The sequence below is a fragment of the Nuphar pumila genome, chromosome 5 (genome assembly GCF_984573655.1).
Source record: "Nuphar pumila chromosome 5, dmNupPumi1.hap1.1, whole genome shotgun sequence".
Lineage (NCBI taxonomy): Eukaryota > Viridiplantae > Streptophyta > Magnoliopsida > Nymphaeales > Nymphaeaceae > Nuphar > Nuphar pumila.
In genome coordinates, this window is record NC_143253.1 from 10,191,264 (window position 1) to 10,203,257 (window position 11,994).

The window sequence follows — 11,994 nt, forward strand, 5'->3', positions numbered from 1 at the left end:
CATAAGGATTTTCATTTCAAAATATTACAAGTCCTTAATTATAAAGATTCATAAAGAACAAAGTTTAATTGTTTACTATTTCATAACTGTCAATAATATTTGGATTCCGTTAGGGATCGTAATAGGTAAGAGTAGAGCCTTCAGTGCGCACCAACCCGCAATTCATCTCAGTCCTCCATGAGGGTATTTGTAATGTTATAAGGCATCAACCACTTTTTTATAGAAAACCCAAAACTAAACTTGAAGAATACATATCAAAATTGTAATTATACAACCAAAATGTAATTTTTATCATTTATAAAATGAGGGTCAAGGAAATTCACATCTAAGTATTCACATAACATTCATTCATATTTATAATCATTCATTCCATAACATTCATAATTGTGTAATTCACATCCATGACATTCAGAATCGCATTCATTCACATCTATGACATTTATATATTACATTCATTCATTATGGCATTTATTCACATAAACTTATTCAACCATCTTAGCGTACTAGATACATGCATGCTTTCAAGTGCAATAAAACATAACTGTCTATAAAAATATAAATATTTACATTCTTTTTTTCTCAAAAGAGCATGCTCATGATTATGATATGAATTCTTTCAATTATCAAATTCTTAAGTCCATTCTCAAAACATTAATGCACTTTTGCATTACAAGATATATAAAGAACAAACACTAACTCGACTTTTCTCATCTACCTCACACACACAAGCACCTTACGTGCATCAAATAAGTCTGTGACTTGCATCAACAGGTCTATCACATGATCTCTAAATGTTTAGATCTATATATTTATGCATATGATAACAGTGATTTTAAAATCTAATATATTATTTTTCTTGATTATTCGGACTTATCAAGTACAAAAGCGAGTATAGTATTCCAGAAATAATCATAAGAGTATTTATTATTTTATGTATTTTATTTGTTCTTATATGGTTTAACTGGTTCTTTCTGAGTGATTCAACCCTGCAATGCAACGATTGGAAGAACGAATTCACGATCCCAAGTTTATGATAGAGGCGGTGGCGTCAGCTATAGGGCACGATTCCTAATGCTGAGAATCGGACTCACAAAACAAGAAAACTAAAATCAATAAAAAATTAGCGAGAAGTGCTTCGATTCGAAAAAGAAAAATACTATAGCGATAAGGATTACATACCTAAAACGCTGGTGGGATGAAAACATCCCATATCTGAGGGCATGAATCCCAATGCAAATGGAAAGTGCACAAATAATACAAAAGAACCCTAATTAGGCCAAACAACTAGGGTCAAATGTTAAAAAAAAAATACAAAAAAGAGGAAGAAAAAGAGGGTTTCTCCAAAAACCCAATATGAGGAGTGAAAGAGAAGAGAGTGTTGACCCTCTAGGTTAGAAAAAAAAAAGAGATTAGGGTGTGTTGGGTGCCTTAGTGGGCTCCACACATTTCTCAATAGGTGCCATTCCCAAACAGATCCTATTTGGATCTATTTTGGGTCCAAATAAGCCCAAAACCCTAAATTAGATTCTAAGTTTCATTAAAAATCAAAACTAACCTAACTAAGATTATTTTTTATCCAAAATACTATCTTGAGTCACAATATAATTAAATATAATGTATTTACTAATTTAAAAACCCCTTAAAAACTCAAGTTTGGGTCGATCCATTTGGGTCCATTCTAAAAACCCTAAATTCTTTTTCTAAAATTTATTTCTTTTCACTACTAACATAATTTAACTATACTAACTCTAACTAGTTCATAGTTTTGATACTTTCCAAAATAATAATTTATTTGATTAAAATATTTTTCATAAATTATTTTATGACTAAAATACCTTTCATTATAATTTTTTTTGAAAATCAACAAAATACATCTAATTAAGTTTAAAACACTTTGCAAACACCTAGATGAGTATGTGACTCACTAAAATAAATAGTTTTTTATGATAATTTAAATATTTTAATAATATTTTGTTTGAAATAACTATTTTACTCTTATTGGTCAAAAATGAATAATTCAACATATAAAATGCCCATAATTGATATTTAAAAGATAGAAACACATTTATAACTCAAAAAATAAAGTTAATCTTTTTATTTATTTATAATATAAAAAAATTACAGGTTTTACAGAGAGAGAGTAAAGAAAAAAGGAAAACACTAAACCTAAAGGCCTTTCATGTTTCCCTAATTTTCTTTCTTTTTTTAATCAAAAGTTAATGGTGTCACGTTGTTAGCCACGTTTGTGTTGGGGGGGGAGAGAGAACGTGACACATGGGAAAATCCTAAGGCATCTCTCAATATTTGGCTCTTCATCTTAAAATCATACACTCAAAACACTGAAGATTTCTGAGATTTCCAAAACACAGACGAATCATAAGCAAATGCATCTTCTGATCACAAAATGTAGGGCTTTTTCCAAAACCATCCTTGCCTAATGGGCCATTCTCAAAATCACCCCCACCTTATTGACATTCTCATAATCACCCCCTGCCTTGGCTGTTCCAAATGCACCCTTGGGATTAACTGCCGTAAAAGTTGACGGAAACCGTTTATCCCTAAAAAACTGACACATTTGCCCTTACATATGCATTACAACGTTTGCTTGAATTCTAGCAGCACAAGGTGAATAAACATATCCATGAAAAGGGGGCATTTAGATATACCATCAAGGAGATCATAAAAAGAAAATGGGTTTTCAGGATCTAATTCCAGCTTGATCTCCAAGGCTCTTTAGATGCAAGGTTGAAGTTTTGATATCTAAATTCTTGGACAAAATCTAGCACAAACTACTTGATCTTTTACTAGTATCCAACATGAAAAAACATGGATAGCACTATCCATCACAGCATCTTCAATAACTACTTGCCAGCTGAAGCCCAAATCATGCCAAAACTTGCTCTCCCACAAACATTTCCGGCATTTGTTGTAGCCCACTTTGCTTATCATCCCAAAGAAAAGGGAGAAAAAGCCCTAAAAGATCATAATATTTTGTCTTCTACTCAAAAACCAAAACCAAAACAAACATCACCTACCTGTGTCTGCCCAAGAAATTCATGGTCTCCTAAATTTGTGGGCATTGCTCTAAAATCATGACAAAAGGGAAGGCTAAAAAAAGTCATCCAATCGAAGAGAAAGGTGTTCCTTGATCAAATCACATAGCTGAAGCCCATAGAGTTTTACACTGCCAGGACAATGATCGTAAGTACAGGAAGCAGAGCCAGCATGACTAGGTCTCTGATGCTGAGGGTGGTTTCTCTGTGTAAATATGAAAAAAAAAAGATCACCATAGAAATTGAGAAGAAAGCCTAAACAAGAAGCTACACGATGAATAAAACTCTTAAAAGGGGAATAATCTCGCACCTAGCGACCAGGAGAGTCATAGAAAACAAAGTATTCAAGAGAGAGATTGCACCTACGGCTGTAAGGGAGATGCCTCCTTCATTTTGAGAGGGGGGGCAACCGAAGAGGGTGCTACTTAACCATGGTTAATTCAATTTCACGTTAATGGAAGGATGAATTTATCCTAAGGGTGAAAAGGGAAGGGTGATTTTGGCAATAGGAATAAGGCAGAGATGATTTTGAGAATAACCTATAAGGTAGGGATGATTTTGAAAAAAAAAACAAAATGTAGAATGGACCCCAAACTGTGCAAACACAAATGCCATCGTAACAAGAATCACCTTCGTTTATGACAAAGGTCAAAGTCAAGGTAAAAGCCTAAGAACAGGAAGAGTCACCTCCACATGGTTCCTGGTCCAGGACTCTAAACCAGGTAACTGCATTGAAAGTTTGGATCCAACTTGGGGAACTTGCTTGATGGACTTGGCAGGTTTGAGGCTACATACAAATAACTCAAGCCTAAATATAGGTCTCATACTATTCAAAGAATCAAACATGGCTGAAACTTGAACCAACTTTATCCTCAATTGGTGCACATGTGCTTATAGTTCAGATTTGAGCTAAGTCTAGATTGCAAAGGCAGCGACAACAGTTTAAAACGACAATCATGAAGTTGGGAGCTTCTTGTGAAATTCTCAAAATTTAAAAATTTCAAGTTCTTACTGAGAAAATCTCAGCCAAGATAGACGTTTAAAATATTAAAACATAGAAAAAATAGAAATTGAAGATGTGAAACAAAATAAAAGATACTCTTCTGAGTTTTTTTACTGATAAAAACACATAAATTTCATGGTCAAATTTCAATATATTAATTTAATTGATAACATTGTGATATTTCAAAATACCATGATAAATTAAGCCTTTAAAAAAGTTGTGAAACAAAATAAAAGATACCCTTCCGAGATTTTTACTGATAAAAGAACATGAATTTCATGGCCAAATTGTAATATATTAATTTAGTTGATAACATTGTGATATTTCAAAATATCATGATCAATTAAGCCTTCAAAAAAGTTGCAGAATATATCTTCCATACTTATAAACATATCAAGGTATTTGTTACCACTGTGGAAGGCTTGAAGCTACTGAATTCCTCCTATCGTTAAATACAGGAATCACGGGTCGAATGAGATAGCTGGATGCTAAGGTCGCACTATTATAACCAAAAGGTCTCGGGTTCAAATCCCACAAGGGTTATCCCAGCTTGCCTATCAAAAACTGAAAAAAAAAATACAGGCATCAGACTTCCCATATAACTAAGTTATTTCATGAATCTGCAAGTGTAATTGCTGCTAGAAAGAAAAGAGTGTGAAAAGGAGAAAAACATGGGCGTCTTGAGTCAATGTCAAAACATCCTTCGACTCATGAGTTCATGAGCATTTATTTTCACCATCATGCAGACAAACAAGAGGCTTTACAAACTCGTTTAGGTGCCTACCTAGCAAGATCTTTTCTCAACCAGAATTAAAAAGAGCAGCAAACAAATAGAGTTTAAGAAAAACAAGACATTCTCCATCAACTCATTTTGCTCGAGGATGAGAAGCTAAGAAGTCCACTGCAAAATTGATGGAATCAATCTTATCAGCTTCACTGTCTGGAATTTCAAAACCGAATTCTTCTTCTAGTGCCATGACAATTTCCACATTATCCAAGCTGTCAAGGCCAAGGTCATTCTGGAAATTGGATGTTGGAGTTACCTGCTCAGAAAGCAAGTTCAGTATCACTTTTGCAAGTATTAAAATGCAGATCTAAAGGTCACACTACAGAAATGTTCGCAAATAACCATTCCGACGACAACAAGAATCATTATTCATGCATGAAAGAGTAAACACACTAATGAGATGGCAATATACCAGCAGTTACAACACTTATCATGCCTAGACAGACCTAGATGAGGACTGCAAGTACCTTCTTAGCCTCTCATGAGATGTGCTCTGATTGTGCACATTCAGTGTGGGTAAAAAGGGTGCTCGGATTTGTGCAACATAGAATGAGAAGAGCACTCACACCTTCCCAAGGTACCCCTCATACTCCAGGGTATGTTTTAAGCAGAAATTATGGTATCTCAAATATGGAACAAATAGATACTCAAACTGAGTCTGCAGTAGCATTTAATTGTTTTGTAAACCTTTCTCTTTCTTTGCACATTGAAATTGCTTCCAGTTCTTGATAAAGGAAAAAAAAAGGAAAAGAAATTATTACAACAGAGCCAACATGATATGCATCAACAGATGCAGCAGATAAGCCCATGACTGCTTTACCAAATCGTTTTGCTCTTTCGACAAGGCATGAAAAGCTACAAAGACTAAATTAATGCTTCCACTTTAAAGGAGATGGCTGTAAATGAGAGCACGCACCAGCTTAGAACTTTTACTCTAGCAAGGCAGAATATATGAGCGCACCACATACATGAAAGCTAGCATTGCAAATTAAAAAACAAACTGTACTAAAATGACATACTTTCAGCATTCAACGCTGTGATGAGTGAAGAAAACCTTATCCTGAATGATATTATGAATGTGGATAGACAAGACAGATGTCCATAATAGAATTTAATATCGAGATCACATGTTAAGATCCAGACTTCAATGGAATTCTGCTGCTCAGGTGAATCATTACTCAAGTACAATGTGTTTTTTATTGGATTGAATCATTTGACAATCCAAAGCTTAGGCATCAAACCAAAATCAGTGCATATGTCAATCTGATTGAAATATCTGCAATCTCCTTTTAGGATAATTTCACAAACAGACCACTTGGTTTTCTTTTCTCTCAAGTTCATTGATTGTGACCCTTTATCATTGTGGGGAACTATGAAAGTTACCAAAATATGCCATGCATTTGTCATTTCAATCTCAAATAGTGATTCTTTGCAACTATATTTATTGCTTCATGCCTTATAGTATTCTTCAAGTTGAACTGGATGCTGCATGGTTGGTAAGCCAGAAACTTTCAAATGAATGTGATAACTCATTATTTTTTAGTGTTTAGATGGTATCAGTTCACTGGATAGACATAACTCTTAAATTTAGCGCACAAAGTGTCGCCCTGTTGAACATATGTGCTAGTATATGACCACACTGACAGTTGTTGCTATAGTACTTGACATTTGTATCTACATTACCTAAAATTCATGAATTGGTATTGAGATTTAAATCTTGAACATCTAAATTTATAACAAATATTTGCCAATCAACACACAAATCTTTTATATCTAAAATCTTCAATTTTTAGCTTTTTTTTCCTTGTAGTTTTTTTCGCTTAGGCTATTGTCTAACACCACCATTAGTGAACATGCATTTCTAACATCACCCAATCAGTCGGGCTCACATATGCACACAGAAAAAACATAAAAATAACCTTTCACAAGACTTTGAATGCTGTTGTAACCAAATTTGAGAAAAAATAAAAGTCTACATTTAATCCTAAAATTATGTGGTGTTTTGGGCCTCGTACCAATTTAGGGCATGTTTGGTAACCTCTCACGAGATTCAGAATCACATGCAAATGAGAGAATAAATCTCATTTGCACAACTAACCAAACATCAGAATATGAAAATGACAAACTGAATGTGATTTGAAATCACATTTGGAGTGAATCTCATGTAATTTCAAAACACAAGGTGGAATATGTAATTTAAAATCACATGAGATGGAACCGAACATGCCCTTAATTACAAGATTATTAAGCATTTTATGCATTTTTTTTCGAAAATAAAGCATTTTATGGATTCAAAGAGGTTTAGGATATACATATGTGAAAGATGAAGCAGTTATGTGTAAAATTTTCATGAGAGTAAATGAGAGGAGGGTATTGAAAAATATGAAGCAGTTACATGTGAAATTTTCATTGGTTACTTAGGCTGAAGGCCCATTAAATATCAGAGAGAAATAAATATTAGAAAATCCAGAGAGAGAGAGAGCATCAAGAAACCGTTTTTGAGGTGAGTATATATGAGAGAGAGGAAGAGGGCATTGAAAAAGATGAAAAGTTTATGCGTGAAGTTATAATTTGTTGACATGAAGGCTCATGAAAAATGAGAGAGAAATAAACATTAGAAAGATGAAAGGTGGGGGTTTCATAGGGCCATAGAAAGAGGTAAAAAGGATAAAAAGAAAAGGGAAAGTTATAAAATGATTAATGGAGAAAGAATGAAGCATTAAATGAAGGGGGATATAAAAATGTGAAATAAATAAAAAACAGTAATATTCTTTTTCCTTATTGGCTCCAAAGAGGGCTTTGATCACTTCGATTTTAGTGTTCAACTCCAACAAATTAGTATATATATATATATATATATATATATATATATATATATATATATATATATATATATATATATATATATATATATATATATATATATATATATATATATAAGTTTTATATTTAATAGAAATGATTGTAGGTACAATTTAGTTGAAATCTCATGATGCAAGTTGTTTTGACCCAGTGTAACCATGTAGATGTGTTTAGCAAGCTTGATTTAGAGGGACACAACCCTTAGATCATGTTTTATATATATATATATATATATATATATAAGTCTGAATCTTTTGGAGTTGAACACTAAAATCAAAGTGACTGAAGCCCTTTTTGGAGCCAATAAGAAAATTGATTATTATTGTTTTTATTTATTTCACATTGTTCTATCCTCATTCATTTAATGCTTCACTCTTTCTCCATTAATAATTCTAGAGTATGTTTTTCTCTTTTTCTCCTTTTTACCCCTCTCTATAGCCTTACAAAAAACCCCACCTTTCACCTTTCTAATATTTATTTCTCTCTCATATTTAGTGAGCTTTCATGTCAACCAATTATAACTTTACACATAATCCCTTCATCTTTTTCAGTGCCTTCTTTCTCTCTCTCATATTTACTCACCTCAAAAGCGGTTTCTAGATGTTATCTCTCTCTCATTTTCTAATATTTATTTATCTCTGATATTCAATGGGTCTTCAGTTCAAACAATGAAAATTTCATACATAATTGCTTCCTCTTTTTCAATACCCTCCTCTCTCTCATTTACTCACGCGAAAAGTACGTTCCAATCTCTCTCTCTCTCTCTCTCATGAAAAACAGCAGACACACTCCATCTCATTAACTAATGCCCCCCAACTTCTCAATGTACGTGCCTTTCTTTCTCCTCACACTATGTCCCTTCCTCTTCTCAAAGATCCTCCCCCCCCCCCTCTTTCTCTCTCTCATGAACCCCATATTGCACTTTCACAATTACTTCTCCCTTCCTTCATTAATCCCTTGGGTTGCATCTCTTTGGATTCTGAACCCTCTCTCTCTCTGGAATAATATAGAATAGTGGGAAACCCTCCACCTTCTCTCCTTTATTATAAGCACCATCCATGACCTCTCCTCCCAACTCTGACTCTCTCTCTCTCTCTATGATTTTTTCTATGTAACACATGAGTTCAGCCAGCCAATGAGACATGTATAATCAGACCGTTGCACAAGGTAGGGTGTTGGAGATCCTCGACAGTCTATAGAAGAGCCAATGCAGCTTCATAAAATGCAAAAGTCCAACCTTGCAACTCTAATTCTTCTTTTTATTATTGTATATAATTTTTAGTGAAAAAACTTCTTATCTTTTAGATGCAACAGTTATGTTGGGTATCTTTTGATAGCTTATGAAATGAGTTGGAATTAGAGGCTTGTTACAGCTGTTTTTATCTTTTGCATATTGTGGGCTTTGAAGTTTTGCTAGTGCAGTCGTTCACATTTGCAATGGCTTGTTTCCAATAATTTATTGGATGATTTTGATAAATAATCAATATTGACAGTTTCTTTTTCAACTTAAGAGATGCCCTTTCCTAATGAAGAATTTGTCAAGTTCTTCAAATGTGTTTCCTTGTATTTATTTGACATGAGGGCATTTGAGTTGTGGAAACAGGCACTACTATATTCATCTCCTTCTATAGGCATTTTTTATTGCGTACGAGCTATTTAAACATTTAGATTTCATGAAATGAAAAAAATTGTGGCATTATATCTTGAATGTTGTCTTTGGTGCTCTTCAAGCATAGGGTTAGGCCCTTTTGATTTTATATTTCTTCAGATCATTAATAAGGGAAATCGGCTGTTACATACTTCTCAACGTATCCTTATCTAATCATACTTTAGCTTGAAGTTGCTAAGCCAATGCCATATTGAAATGGTTAGCCTACACAAAGCCTCCCATCATTGTCTACTTCAGAGATATCATTCCAAGACATGCACTATATTCAGCTTCATCGAGTTTCTCTTGTTATGAAGAATGATCGCAGAAACTTGCATCATTTGGTTATCTAATTAAGTGCCCTTAAACTGTCTCTGCAAGAGATTGGCATACTTGTATCGCTCTACAACTCCAACCAATGAATAATTAGGATCCAATCTGATTTTCTTTATCTTCTTTTATCTTTTCCCGATCAAATGCACGGGTTTTGTATTAGTGTATATATGAAAGGACAGCTTATGGGGCAGCTTTCCATGGATGGAATGATTAGGGAAATCCAGCTGTTGCGTTAACTTCAGAAATACTAAGTGTATCAAATGGGGTACTATTCGGTCTAACATTCTTGATCTCAGTCTCACGATCTCAGCGTTCTATTCGATGGCCGTTATTCATGTCCATTTAGTTCTCTGGCCCTTAAAAATCCATCGGCAAACCTAACCATATAATCAAACCGCAGCCCCTAACAGCCTTCAGAAATCTCCTTCAACCATTCACGCTGTCGAAACCCAAAATCCACAGTATCAATAGACACCAACACTTAACTTCCAGTGGCAGTCACCCACAAGTTTGCATAAGAATCTCTCCACATTTCACCGTTTACGAATCGCCATAGATCCCATCGACCCTGGACTAACTAGCAAGAACTATAAAATAATTAGCTCGAATAACTGAACCCCAATTACCACGCAACTGAATCAATTAATAGAAAATGTATATATCATCTACATTAATCAGAGTAGCCATTACATAACCACCAAAAAAGTTTAAAAAACACAAAACATTTGCAAAATCAGAAACCACCCAGTTTGTACTATCAGGAGCAAAAACATAATCTTTTTGGAACGAAACTAGAGAGAGATAGAGAGAAAGAGAGTTGGTTGGTGGATGGTACCTTGGAAGGGTCAACCTTCTGGAAGTTCTTGACGACGGAGACGATGCGATTGGTGACTTGGGACTTGTCGAGGAAGGAACCCCTCACCTCCTCCTAGTAAAACCGAACCAAACGCACCAGCAGAGGACATGACGACGACCAAGAAAAAGAAGAAGAAAAAGAAGAAGAAGAAGCGTTCGATCTCACCCTCAGGTGCTTCAGGAGAGTGTTTCTCACGGCCGCCATTGCCCACCCTCTCTCTGTCTCTCTCTGAGTCTGAGAGAAAGACAGAGAGCGGGTTGCCACTAAGCCGCAACCGGTTCGTGCTTGGATCGGATCCAGTGAAACCAGGTAGACTCTGTGCCTATGTCACAAAGACACGCGGACACGAGTACGTCCCGTGTTTTGACTCACGAGTTCAAAACAATATCTGGAAATCATTTAATCAATAGAAAAAAAAGAAATGCAAAATGCATTTTTACTGAGATAATATTAAAAAGATTAATAAAGCAATATCCGACTGTAAACGTCCAGTGTTCGTGTCCACGTGTCCGTGCACGTTCAGTCACACTGCCAGGGACGTGCTGCCAAAGTGGCGTGTCGGTGTGACATAAGCATAGTGACAAATATCATCAATTTTTTGCGGCTCATAAGTCGCCCTTCGATCCAGTCTCTAAGGATACAGGATCTCGGGTCCGGGGAGCAACAAGCACCCAAAAATATCAGTTTTTATCATGATAGAAACACTTTATTAACGAGATATTCATATGTTTATATGTTCAATTTTATTCTTATATTTTTATATATTGTATATATTTATAATATTTAAATGTACCAATATTTTCTCATCATTTTTCTTCAAAAAACATATTTTACTTTATCACAGGAATTTTTTTGTGAAGAAAATGTCGATAACCAGATCCGTGACTATGGGTCCGAGTTGAAGCAGCTTTTCCAATCCGGCCAGTAAATGGGCCAAATGAACCCAACAGAGCTTGCTTGGTCTCAGCTTGTCTACCAGTAGACTGAGCTCGAGCCGAGCTTGAGATTAGCCCGTCTTTCAATGAGACGAGCCGAACACGAGCTGGCTCTTGTTCCATGTTATTTATACATGAAATATATTTTTTTTTTACATATTATACTTAAAATATATATTTTACTTAATAATTCATGTTTTATGTATATATTTTTCATGCATCCTTCTCTTTGTATATATTTTTATGTATTTTTTAAATATACGAGCTCTTCCGAGCAAAGCCAACCTGAAGACCCTCTGTCCAGGCTTGACTTGTTTAACCTAAACGAGCTGCCACGAACTGAGCCGAGCCACGAGCTGCTCGGTTCTTTTACCAGCTCTAAATCGGGGTCCATTCATGTAGAATGGGCCAATATCATGTTGGGCCGGATCAGGCTCTGATTGGAGATGATGGCTGGGAAAGTAAACGCTTCAGATTCAGATCAGATATCTGACCAAATTCAAATCCATTTAGT

General features: G+C 35.0%; 1 pseudogene; it reads right to left on the minus strand.

The window, feature by feature from the left end:
- Positions 1-4,922: 4,922 nt before the first annotated feature.
- Positions 4,923-10,749, minus strand: LOC149836734 (acyl carrier protein 2, mitochondrial-like; annotated as a pseudogene).
- Between the last annotated feature and the right edge of the window lie 1,245 nt (positions 10,750-11,994).